Source organism: Hipposideros armiger, unplaced genomic scaffold (genome assembly GCF_001890085.2).
Source record: "Hipposideros armiger isolate ML-2016 unplaced genomic scaffold, ASM189008v1 scaffold_4, whole genome shotgun sequence".
Taxonomy (NCBI): Eukaryota; Metazoa; Chordata; class Mammalia; order Chiroptera; family Hipposideridae; genus Hipposideros; species Hipposideros armiger.
The window spans coordinates 5759979-5772456 of NW_017731354.1; the positions used below are offsets into that span (position 1 = coordinate 5759979).

Here is a 12478-nt window from a genome sequence, read left to right on the forward strand (position 1 = left end):
ATTCCACTGCCTTCTGGCCCCCATGGATTCTGAGAAATCTACTGTTAGTCTTACCGAGGTTCTCCTGTGTGTAATAAGTCATTTCTCTCTTGCTACTCTCAAGATTTTCTTTTTGCCTTTTGACAGTTTGATTATAATGTATTTTGGTGGACCATTTTGAGTTAATCCTACTTGGGGATTGTTGAGAATTCTTGGATGTATAGATTCATGTATTTCATCAACTTTGGGAAGGTTTAGGCCATTATTTCTCCAAATGGTCTTCATGTCCCTTTCTCTGTCTTCTCCTGAAACTCTCATTGTGTATATGTTGGTATGTGTGCTGATTTCCCACGGGTCTTTCATTCTGTGTTCATTTTTTTCATTCTTTATTTTCTTTCTGCTTCTCTGCTTCTCCATCAACCCACCTTCAAATTCACTGAGTCTTTCATTTGCTTCTGAAAATGCTGTTGAGCCCCTTCAGTGAATGTTTCCATTTAATTGTATTTTTCAGCTCCAGGATTTCTGTTTGGTTCCTTTTAAAATAATTTAAATCTCTTTATTGATACTGTCTATGTGTTGAAATATTCTTCTGGTTTCCTTTAATTATTTGCCCATGGTTCCCTTTGGGTGTTTGGGTACATTTAAGACAGCTGATGTAAAGCCTTTTTCTAGTAAGTCTACGTCGGTGCTTCCTCAGGGAAAGTTTCTATAAACTTTTCTCCTGTTAATCAGTCAGCTATACTTGTTTCTTTGCAGGCATTTGTTGTTGTTGATCCTGGACATTTTGACTATTAAAATGCATAACTCTGGAAATTAGATTCTTTCTCTCCCCTGAGTTTATTGTTACTGCTTGTTATGGGTCGTAGTTGTTTATTTAGTGACTTTTCTAAACTATGTTTATAAAGATTATATTCTTTGCCTCTTGTGGTCACAAAAATCTCTGTTCTAGTAAGTTAGTAGTCAGGTAGTGATGTGACAGAGATTTTCTTAAATGCTTGGAGTAAAAAACAAACACACACACACACACACACACACACACACACACACGCACACTAAACAAAACAACCTCCCAACCCCAAACCTCTCCCTGTATTTGCATATTGGCTTTGTGTTGAGGGCCCTTCAATGCTTCATCACACCATTTACAGCTCTGCCATAGACTACTTCCTGCTTTTATGGATCCTAAATGTCAGCCAGAAATAAAAGCTTAGAGTCTTAACAGGTCCTTTATGTATATGCACCCAGCCCTGGGCATGTGTGTGGCCTTCTAGACACCTCAGTGTGTGTAGGACATTTTCAAAGCCCTTATTCTACCACATATCTCCTTCCCCAGTTTCTTCCTTCACAGGCTTTTTGGTCTGCCTGCCACTTTCCTAATTGTTATCCCCTGCCCGAGGTGGCTGTATGCGGTGTATATTTTCCTTTCAATTCTTTTGCCAGATGCCACCCTGAGAAAGTTTTGAGATAGGGAAAACAAAGGCACGGCCCTGAGATGATTCTTCAGGGAGCCACAGGATAGGTCAATACACACAACCACAATTCTTTGAAAACAAGGCCTGCGTTTCTCTTTCTGTCACCAGAAAGTCATACCAGGATGGGCTGGGACGCCATCCTGGTATGGGGAAGGGTAGGTGGGCAAGTTAAACTGCCACAGTACTCTCATATCAAAATTCAGCAGCTTACGTCTTCATGAAGCACTTTTCTGCTTGTTTAAAGTTTTCGATTAGAGTCCAGAGTTCTGATGAAGTTGATTTTGGCAGTTTTGGCCAGCTTAATTGTTGCTTTAGTGAGGGATGGAATTTTGGAATTTCCTACCCCACCATTTTTAGTGATGTCACTCCTAATGTCTGGTTTTGATATTACCGTTAATCTTGGTCTCAGAAAATGTGCTGGGAAATATTTCTTCTGCTTGTGTATTCTACAAGATTTTGTGTAAGATTGGGAGTATTTTTTTCCTAAGTGTTTAATAGATTTTACCATTGACATCATCATGGCCTGTAGTTTTCTTGCTGGAAAGGTTTTTTGGTAATTAATTTAATTTATTTACTGGGTAAAAGGCTACTAACATTTTCTATGTCATTTTGTGCCTATTTGGATATGTTTCATCTTTAAAGAAATGTTTTCATTTTATCTACTTTGTTGAGTTTATTGGTACAAAGTTGTCTAGTCCCTTATTATTCTTTCAATATCTGTAGGGTTTGTGGTGCTGTTCCTTTTCCATTACTGATATTGGAAATTTCTGTTTTATCTCTTTTTTCTTAATAATTCTTGTGAAGTTTATCAATTATATTATTAATCTTTCAAAGTACCAATGTTTGGTTTGACTCTATTATCCATCTGTTTTTTATTTTACTGACTTCTGTTCTCATTGCTATTATTCCCTTCTGTTTTCTTTGGGCTTAATTTGTTCTCCCTTTTCTAGTTCTTAAGGTAGAAACTTAGAGCACTGATTTTTAAATCTTTCATTTTTAAAAAATGTAAACATCGAAAGCTATAAATATCTGAGTACTGTTTTAGCTACATTTTTCAAATTTGTATATTTCTGTTTTTATTATCATTTGGTTTGAAATATTTTCTAATTTCCCTTTTGATTTCTTTGATCCATGGGTTATTTAGAAGTGTGTTGTATAATTTTCAAATACTGGGATTTTCTAGATATCTTATTACTGATTTATAAATTAATTTCATTATGATCAAATCTTTTACTCTGAAACTTCAATCTTTTGGAATTTATTGAACTTATTTACTCCCTAATTATATGGTCTATTTTGGTGACTGTCTCATGTACACTTGAAAGGGATGTATATTCTGCAGTTGTTGGGTGTAATGTGTCTATAAATTTCCATTAAGTTAATTGATACTATGTTCACATAGTCTTATTAATTTTTGTCTACCGTTTTAATTAATTAACTAATTAATTAATTAACTGTTTATTAATTAATTTTATTAATGAAAGGAGCTTTAAAATAAATGATTCTGATTGTGGATTTGTCTATTTTTCCCTTATGTCAATTTTTTTATGCACCTTAAACATATACAATTTTTATTTGTCAATTATAGTTCAATAAAGCTAAGACATTAGCATTAGTACAGATTATTAACTAAATTGGTCTTATACAGACTTCACGAGTTTGTTTGCTTGTTTGTTTTAGTTTCAGGTGTGCAGAGCAACATAATAGACATTTAAACTCCTCATAAATTGATTACTCCCCTCCCCCAAGCTACTACCCCTCTGACATCCTATGTAGCTGTTACAATACCATTGACCATCTTCCCTATGTTGTACTCCACATCCCGTGACTATATATACCTATTTATTTAGTTATAGTTGACATTCAATGTTATTCTACTAGAGCTTCTGGTATATAGTGCATTGGTCAGGAATCTACCCCTTGTATCAGTTTTTTATTCATATATTTAAAAACTCTATTATTAGGTTTATAGGCACTTATGACTGTTGTGCCCTCCTGGCAAATTTTCCCTTTATAATTATGAAATGTACCTACTTACATCTGAAAACACTCTTTGTCTTAAACTCTACTTTTCTGGTATTAATATAGTTACACCAAATTTCTTATGTTTACTGTTTTTAGGGTATATCTTTATTCTTTCAATTGGTTTTATATTTAAAATGTTTCTTTTGTATGAATAAAGTTGGTCTTACTTCTCTGAATCAGCATAACAATATCTACCTATTAATTGGAGTGTTTAAAGCATTGACATTTATTGTAATTATTGATATGGTTGGGTTTAAATCTATCATCTTACTATTTGTTCTCTATTTGACCTATCTTTATAAAATTCTGTTTTCCTTTTCTGCTTTAATTTGGGATACAGAATACATTTGTAGTCTATTTTATTTCCTCTATTATCTTTTTAGCTATACCTGTTTCTATTTTTAGCTTTACTTAGAGTTAATATTCTACCACTTCACTTATATATAGATAATATATTAAATGTAATAAATAAATTAAGTATTATAAACAAAATGTAAAAATATTATAACAGTACAATTCCATTTACTCTTTCCTGTTTTGTGCTATTATTTTTATATATATCTCTATATTTATAGATACTGAAGATCTATCTTCTACATGTTATAAACTTCTCAAAACAATGTTATTATTTTTGCTTTGACTAGTCAGTTAGTTGTCTCTTACAAAGCTGAAGAAAAGAAAAAAGTAACCTTTTATACTTAATCACGTTCCCCACTTTCAGTGCTCTTCATTTTTCCCTCAAAATGTGGGGCCGAGCTTGCGAACCCACGCTTCCGAGAGCACTGACGCTGCCAGGAAACCAAAGGACTCACAGAGGCATCTCAGAAGGTACGGTGGCGGGGAATAGGGCAGGTGGTCTCAGGACCCTCTCATCCCATCTTTATCAAAGCAGCTGTGCTTGCCTTTTGTTTATCGCTCCCTTATAAGGTCCCATGTGAAGGAACACCTCCATAGCACTTCTCTAGGTCAGACCCTCCAACTTCATAGACAGGGAAAGAGGTGATCTGCTCACCAGCACAGCAAGACCTTGACGCAGCCAGGATTCCAACCCCATCTCCTGACGGCCAGCCTAGGCTCTTTGGTCACCCTTGCCCTCAGATTCTTTTCTTTTTAAATGATTTAACACCCCACAAGTTGTCCTCCCAGCATCCTCGTGTTTCCTCCTCTTAATCCCACAGGCACAGCCATGCTCTCCTGTGGACCAAATTCTTGGTTTTGGCTTCTGCAGATTAATCAAGAATGGCCAGTGGCCGTGGGGCATTTTGGGTACAGAGTTTATGCAGGGGGCCATGAGTTTGGGGGAGCAACTGACATCGAATTAGCCTTCATTTTAAGTCTTGATGCAGCAATTATGACTTCTGAATAGCAGTGCTTGTTACTGAGGATGGTCGCCTAAGCAGTGCACATAATTATTATAATTACTGTGTACCTAATGATGCCCAATAAGGGGCAACATCACACAGAGGCACGGTGGCTGCTGAGCCTGGGGGTCTGGGCTCCGGAGGGGAGCTGGGGTTCTGATGCCTGCGTGGGGCTTCTAAGGGACGCCAGGCTGCCTGTCTGCTGGAGACCCGGGGCAGATTTAGTGCAGGAAAATTCCCAGAAAGAATGTGCTGGCATCAGCGCAGAGGCAATGAGAATGGAAACAGCTAAACTGGAATCATCCTTCTTCAGCCATTGACTTCAAGGTCTTATGTTCATGCTAATTCCAGGCCTTGTGAGGAATCTTTAAGGAAGGCAGAAATGGCTAGTGCTTCATGGACCGTGTATAAAAATGTGTATAAAAAATATCATTAATTTTTATAGAGGGTTATATGCCCAGCAATTTACATTCATCATCTCATGTAATCTCACTACAAGCCCATTTTACAGATGGAGAAAATGGGGCAGCTATGTTTATCCCAATGATAAACATTGCTGCCATTTATTTAAGTACTTTAATGTCTACGAGGCAATGCATGTGGATTATCTCACCTGATCCCCACACTCATCCCATCAGGTAGGCATTATTACTGAATAACTAGCATATGCCAAGCATAGGCCAAAGCAGATTACATCCTAGTCAGGAGAGATCAAACAAAATCAAACAAGCAAATAAATACATACTATTAGAGGCAGGCCATATAGCAGCGTAAGCAGATGGACAAGAAGAGAGTTAAGAGTAGGGATTGGTTTGAAGGAGGATAGACAGTGAAGACCTCACTGATCATGTCAAATTTGAGGAGAGACTTGAATATAGTAAGTGAAGGAACCCTGGAGATATTTTGGGGAGCAGTGGCCTAAGCCAGAGCAAGAGGCAGTGCAAAGGCCCTGAGGCAGGAACATGTGCAGCACGTACAGAGCACTGAAGAGGCCAGCATGATGGAGTAGAGTGAATGAGAGGGAGGTCACAAGGAAAGATCAGAGAGGCGGTCAGCAGCCAGCTCTTGCCGGCTTTGTAGACAAGCTTGAGGACTTGGTATTTCATTCTAAATGGGCTGGGGAGTCCCAGGGGGGCTTTTGAGCAGAGACCGGACTTGGCTGAACTTTGGTTTGGTTTGGTTTGGCTGCTGTGTGTGTGGAGAAAGGAGTTATGAGGGTCCCAGAGATGACCATGGCTGGAACCAAGGGGAAAGCACCGTGGCAGTGGTGACAAGTGGTTGGACTCCCTGTGTATTGAGGAAGGGCTGATTCACTGACGGTTTGGGTGTGGGATGAGAGAGAATGAGAGGAGTCATGGGAGATCCCTGGGTGTTTGAGTTTGGGTCGGGAGGGCCTGAGAGCAGGACTCCAGTGCAAGTGGTTTATTTGAGAGGTGCTTCCAGGGAGCACCCACAGGGGAGAGAATTGAGTTGGAGAAGCAAAAACAGCCAATGAAGGGGCATCTTCAGCTTATTCCTGCAGGGAGTCTGGGGGAGATAGGACGCAGCACACATCTCAGACCCCGGGCTGAGGGGCTGGGTCACCATCTGTCAGCACTGTATGCTATGTGGCAGGGTCCCAGGGCTTTGCAGTAAGCAGCTTCAGGTCTAGAGGTCAGTGCCCACGGGATAGGAATGGGGCACTGGCTTATCAGCTACACCAGGTCTGTGGCCAATTGGGCAAATGGCCGTGCCATCTCTCGAGACACAAGAAGTTGTGCTTTAGACAAATGCTGGACACGACCTCAAGCTTTATTTGGGTCTGGGGTCAGCAAACTACAGCCTGTGGGCCAACTTCTGCCCTCTGTGCATTTTGGTATTTAAAGCTTTGTTGGAACCCAGCCACGCTCCTTCACGTCCTTATTGTCACGGCTGCTTTCCTGCTGCAAGGACAGGGTTAAGTGGTTGGGACACAGACTCTGTAGCCCTCAAAGCTGGGAACATTTACTATCTGGTCTTTTACAGGAAAAGTTTGCCAAGTTCACATTTAGATGCAAAGAGCAAAACACATTCTAACTCTGAGATCTGGGGATTCCGTTGGAATGAAGATTCAGGAAGTGAGGTGCTCAGAGTGACCTTTTCTGCCTCCAGAGCTGCGTGGCTGGTCAGCTGCTCCCCGTGTGAGAGTTCCCAGCCTCTCCACAGGCCGAGTGCCTCTGACATACGTAGAAGTTTGAGGTTTGTCCTTCCCTTACTTCCACCTGCCCTCGGTTTTCAACAACCCCCCATCAGACAAAGATGCTGCTCCCTCAGGACCTTTATCTTCAGGGCCCACTGCTCTCTGACTGGCACACGTTCCGTCCTAATTCCAAGTCCTTGGAGGGAGGTTCTGATTGGCTTATCTGGGGTCAGACCCTTTCCTGGTCCAATCACTGGTGGTGGGGGTGGAGCCTCGTGGTAGGTAAGTGTCAGATGCTGCAATGAGGGGTGTGGCTGTAGATTTTATCATATTCTTCAGGGTCCTGGGATCCCCTGAGGTTACCAGCTCCCTCTCTGTACTTTTCACAGAGCTTGGCACAGAATGCATGCTTAATAAAAACCATAATTCTGATCATCTGGGTTCCTGCCTCTACCTCTCCATCTACTAGCTGGGTGACGTTGGGCAAATCGCGGATTTCTCTCAGCCTCAATTTCCTCTTCTGGTTGGTTTAAGAACAACAAACGATACCCCCGTTGGTGGAGGAGGCATCTCATCAGGAATGTGAATAAAGCATAAGTCCTCAGTACTGGGCATCTCCAAGGAGATGCTGACTTTCGTGTTGCCTGATTATAACAATTAGCACCAGGGGCCCTGCCCTCCCCTCCCGGGACTGCCCTGGCCCTGCCCTGTTTCCCTCCTGTTCCTATCCAGTCCATGCTCTGTGCTGAGGCCCCGGACCTGGCCTCCCAGTTAATGGGGTATTGTCCCTGCCCGGCGGGAACAAGGCAAGCTCAGCTGGCCTTAGTCACAGGTCAATTGCTTCAGACAAATCCGCAGGGAATCGCGGATGTGCTGAGACGGGGCGGGGTGCGGAGGCGCAGGCACAGCTCCAGGTGCTGGAGGCTGTGAAGCGGCACACCCCCTTAGCTGTGGGGTACGCAGTCCTGCCAAGAATTACCCGAAACCCCAGAGCTCAGGCTGTCTGGAGGAGAACAGGTGTCTCCTGAAAGCAGGGCTGCTCTCGTTCGGCACTCTGGACATTGGGAGCCTGATAAGTCTCCGTTGCAGGCGGTGTCCTGTGCGCTGCGGGGCGTTTAGCATCTTTTCTGGCTGCTGCCCAGTGGATAACAGTAGCGAACAAGCCCCTTCCCCAGTTGCGACAACCAGTAATGCCCCTTGGGTGCAAAATCATCCTCACTGGAGAACCGCTGTCTTAGAAGATGACACCTGGAGCTATTTTCTGGAACAAATCCCATCAGACAGCCAAGAAGCACACCTGAAAAAGGAGAGAGCTTAGGTCTGACCAAAGAGCGTCCCACCACCGGGCAGAGGAGATGAGCACCCCGAGAGGTGATGAGAGGCAGCCACTGTGAAAGCCAGAGCCTGGCAGCACGGGAGGTGGTGCGGCTCCAGCTGTGCTCGGGGCTGCCTGGAGGAGGTGGGAAGGGGGCTGGCCCCGGGAACAGGCTGGATTGGGGTGCGGAGTGGGGGGGGGCATTCCAGGTGATGGGGGAATCCTGAGCAAAGGCCCTGGGGCATGAAATGAGTGTGAGACGGTGTGAGGGGAGCCTGGGCAGAGGCTGGGGACCTGTTATGGAAAGGGAGTGGAAATAATAATAATAATAATAATAGCAACAAATAGCTACCTTGGTTTTGAGTACTGACCATGGGCCAGATGTTTTCTAAGCACTTTCCTTGCATCATCTCATCTAATTCTGAGAAAATCCCTGTGAGGTAGATTTGATTACTATCTTCATCTCACAGGTGAGGAAGCCACGGCTCCATGTGTTGTGGGATTTGCCACAGCCGCACAGCCCATAAAGCCAAGTCCGAACTTCAAGCAGAGGCTGCTGACGGTCTGGCCACGCTCACCTCTGCTCTTCGCTGCCTCAGCACCACCATGGTGCTGGGTGGGGGCGGGGGCTGGTAAGCAGAAGGCTTCCCCTAGCTCCTGTGGGGCCAGGGCTGACCCACCACGTGAACGAACTAACACACGAATAAACGGAGGAAGGAACAGCGTAAGGCAGAAACCACCTTTCTACCTGACTCCTGGCTCCACTCTCCCCTCTCTCCCTGGATACCCTTCAGCTTTGGGGGTGTCAGTCATGTGGCACCTCTGTGGGCTTGCTTAGCGGGTGCTCTGGCATGGGTGTCCTCTAAGATGCTGGTCTCCTTTCTTTGCCAGCCAGAGCATGTTAGAGGAAGGGGGAGAGAAACAGCTAGACACCAGGAAGAACTTCCAAGTGATATGAGACACCAAGGGGTGTGGGGCCAGGGACAGCTCTGCCACGTCCGTTACCACTCCTGTCCCGCACTGGGCCTCAGTCCCTCAGTCCCAGCACTGATCCCACAGGACACCCTTTCCTAGAATTGGAGGCACAGCCATAGCAGTGCAGGGGACAAGAGGCTCCCCCATATGCCTCTCCCTCAAGCAGGTCTATTTTCTCCTCATTTATCCAGCATCGCTGCGTGTGCTTGGCTCCCAGGTGCAAAGTGAATCCAGTTTACATGCGCCATGCTTTTACCTACCTCTCCTGGAGATTTCAGCCCGATGCCTCATTTGGGTCTCCGGGGAACTTTCTGATTCAAATTCCATTTGATTCAAATTCCATTTGATTCAAATTCTGAGAGTGCGTCTTGCCAGAGCCCTGTCTGAGGTCCTCATCATGCTCAGTAGCCAGGAATGGGCGGGAGGCACACAGGGAGCCCCACGGTCTCATTTGGGGACAGATGCTGCCACAGGCCTCTGCTGTGTGCCAGACTTCCTGTTACAGGTCTCACGGGAGCTTTCACCGGGGTCTTTCCAGGCAGAGCTGCACATCTGGCAGCATCTGGGACCTGAGCCTCTGTGGGCCCCATCTGTCCTCAGTTTCCCCATCTGCAAAATGGAAATCACAATAGTTAGATCTCAGGGATGAAGAGGTTGTTTAATGTGTTCCCCAAATTTCAGTCCATTGTCTGCCCCCTCATGAGTTTGCCTATGGCCACAAACGTCCTGTATCTATGTATCACTAGTTATTTATTAAAAAATCGTTTGTCATAAAAATTATTTATTTCCTATCATGAAAGTCAATGATTTATTTATTTAATTTTCCTTTAACTTGACCTACTTTTAAAAGACTTACATTCGTCTCTTTCAAAAGGAAACATTTACCTTATTTGCATAAGAGGAAAATTTGGTGTCACGTATCACGAATGAAAAGCAAAGTGATAAAACAGTGAAGACCACACAAGAACTCCTTCTCCATGTGCTGAGTGAAAGTCCTCATGACTAAGGTCCACGCGGAGCCCCCTGTGGTTTTGGAAGCACATGGACCTAGAGCACTTGGCAGGTCTGGCACGTAGTCAGCAGTCAAGGTCAGTGAGTGACCACTGCTAGGGAGACAAGAAGACAACGCGTTGTCTGCACCTTGGAAGATTCCTCTGAGGTGGTCCAGGGGAACAATTCTGCTCCAAGAAACTGCCATACTCCTTCCCCTCTGATATTAGAGTCTGTCATTGTGGTACGTTGAAAAAATAGTGGTAGTCCTCCACTCCTCCCAGTATGAAGTGGGGTCCATTTCTTGCCCCTTGAACCTGGCCTGGCCTCGTGACTGGCTTCGGTCAAGAGAGTGTGGCAGGGGTGGTGGCATGCCAGGTCTACGCTTAGGGGAAGAGGCCTTTGGAGAGCCCCCGCAGCCTCCACATTCTCAGGTCACAGACCGTATGCCAGGCCTGACTCAGGTCTCCATATATTTAAAAGAACTGAAATCATGCCCCTGCCTTGTGAACAAGACTGGGCCAGCCTGTTGGAGGGGGAGAGGCCATCGCAGAGCACCTGGCAACGCGCCATCCGACCCCACATGCGTGAGGGAGCCCAGCCAAGGTCAGCCTCAACTGGCGTGCAGAGCTTCAGGCCTGTCCAGCTGACCCACCGATTTCTGAGGAGTAAGCAGTGGCGTTTTCTGTGCCTTGGCTTTTGGTGGTTTGTTATGCAGCCGTAGCTGACTTTTCTGTTTTGTCTTATCTGTTGGGGAATTCATGGCTGCTTCGATGCCCAGTCACTGCAGCTCTATTCATTCTTCCACTCAATTTATCTTGTTTTCTTAATTCTCTTTCCTTCCTTTTGTATACCTCTGTGCGTGCGTGCGTGCGTGCGTGCATGTGCGCACGCACATATGTGCATTTTTAAAAGACATCTTTGGAAGAGGAGTAGGATGTAGATAAGTTGAAAATTAAGCAGAAGGTTGGCCTGAGTGTCCCTTACTTCTTGAGGGCAGCCTAAGGGGACATGAAGTAGCACAGAAGACTGAGAGCAATAGAACCATCAGGGACAAAGATCCGTTCATGCCCTGCTTTGCTGACAGCTAGTTGTGCCGTCACAACAACACTCTAAGGTGAGGATTATCATCAACCTCATTCTTCAGGGCAAAGAAACCAAGTCTCAGAGAAGTTAAGGCACTTGCTCAGGATCCCACAGCCAGTTGGTGTTGGAGCCAGGACCCAAGCCCAGGTGTTCTGACTGCAAATGCCACGCTTGTTCCTAATGTGACTCTGCCAGTGCCCGCCATTGGTGGGGGTGGGGTGACAGGATGGAGGTGGCCTCCTAGTGTTAGCCAGTGGGCTTTTTATATTTCCTCGCCACAGGATGACACCCGAACCAAGACTCAGATGTCCCTAGCTCGGAAATTGTCCCCTTTTCTTTCCCCCTGTGACTCTGACAAACCTTGGGGTTGTCTCTCACCTCCCACATCCAGCCCACCAGCCAGTGTCTCAGCTCCGCCTCTCACCCCCTCCACTGCTGTGTCTAGGATTCCTCCTGGATGGCTGAGGTTCCCTAGGTGATGTCCCTGCTTCTGCCCTTGCCCCTTGAGGCGTCCCTCCCAGGGCTCCCAGCTCGACCAAGGAGAAGCCCATGTCTCTCACTGTGTGCTGGGAGGTCCCACACCCGGGGGACTCAGGCGTATCAGGCCTCTCTCCTTCTCGTCTTTTTCTTTTTTCAGTAAGAAATGCATTGAAATGCTCCTTACACTGTGCTGAAATAAAATTCATAAGTAATATAACCTATCCACACACATAATTTAAATAAATCCATATAAGCCCTGTAATGTCCTAACTATGCTCTGGAGGAGAATTAAAAGGCAACTAGTTTATAATAAAATAACAGTTACCTCAGTATGTAAATATTCCAGACTCTCCGGCAAGACCGAGCGAAGGTGTCAGAGCTTGCAGCCCACGTCGGGAGCTCTCCGTGCACATGACCCACAAATGCTGACTGATGCTTAGCTGGTGTTTGAAACTCCACCAGTGTCATGGCTTTCGACGATGGGGTCCCCTTCAAGGTGGCCGACTCCTGATAAAGCTCCCAACAGAATAGAGCGTAATCTCCCCTTGATTTATACACAAGCAGCAGCCCTAGAAAGTCCAGTATTTAATACGTTTGTGCAAAAAATAAAAACACTCCGTGTTAAATGTGAAATAAA

At 45.0% G+C, this 12478-nt stretch overlaps 1 long non-coding RNA gene across 2 annotated transcripts in view; it reads left to right on the forward strand.

The window, feature by feature from the left end:
- Positions 1–9991, forward strand: part of LOC109383691 (uncharacterized) — a 26268-nt gene extending 16277 nt beyond the window's left edge. For both annotated transcript variants that reach the window (XR_002124270.1, XR_002124271.1), the window contains 3 exons: positions 4198–4304; positions 6842–7054; positions 8781–9991. This is a non-coding gene — a long non-coding RNA (uncharacterized LOC109383691). The remainder of the gene's footprint in view (positions 1–4197; positions 4305–6841; positions 7055–8780) is intronic.
- Positions 9992–12478: the final 2487 nt, after the last annotated feature.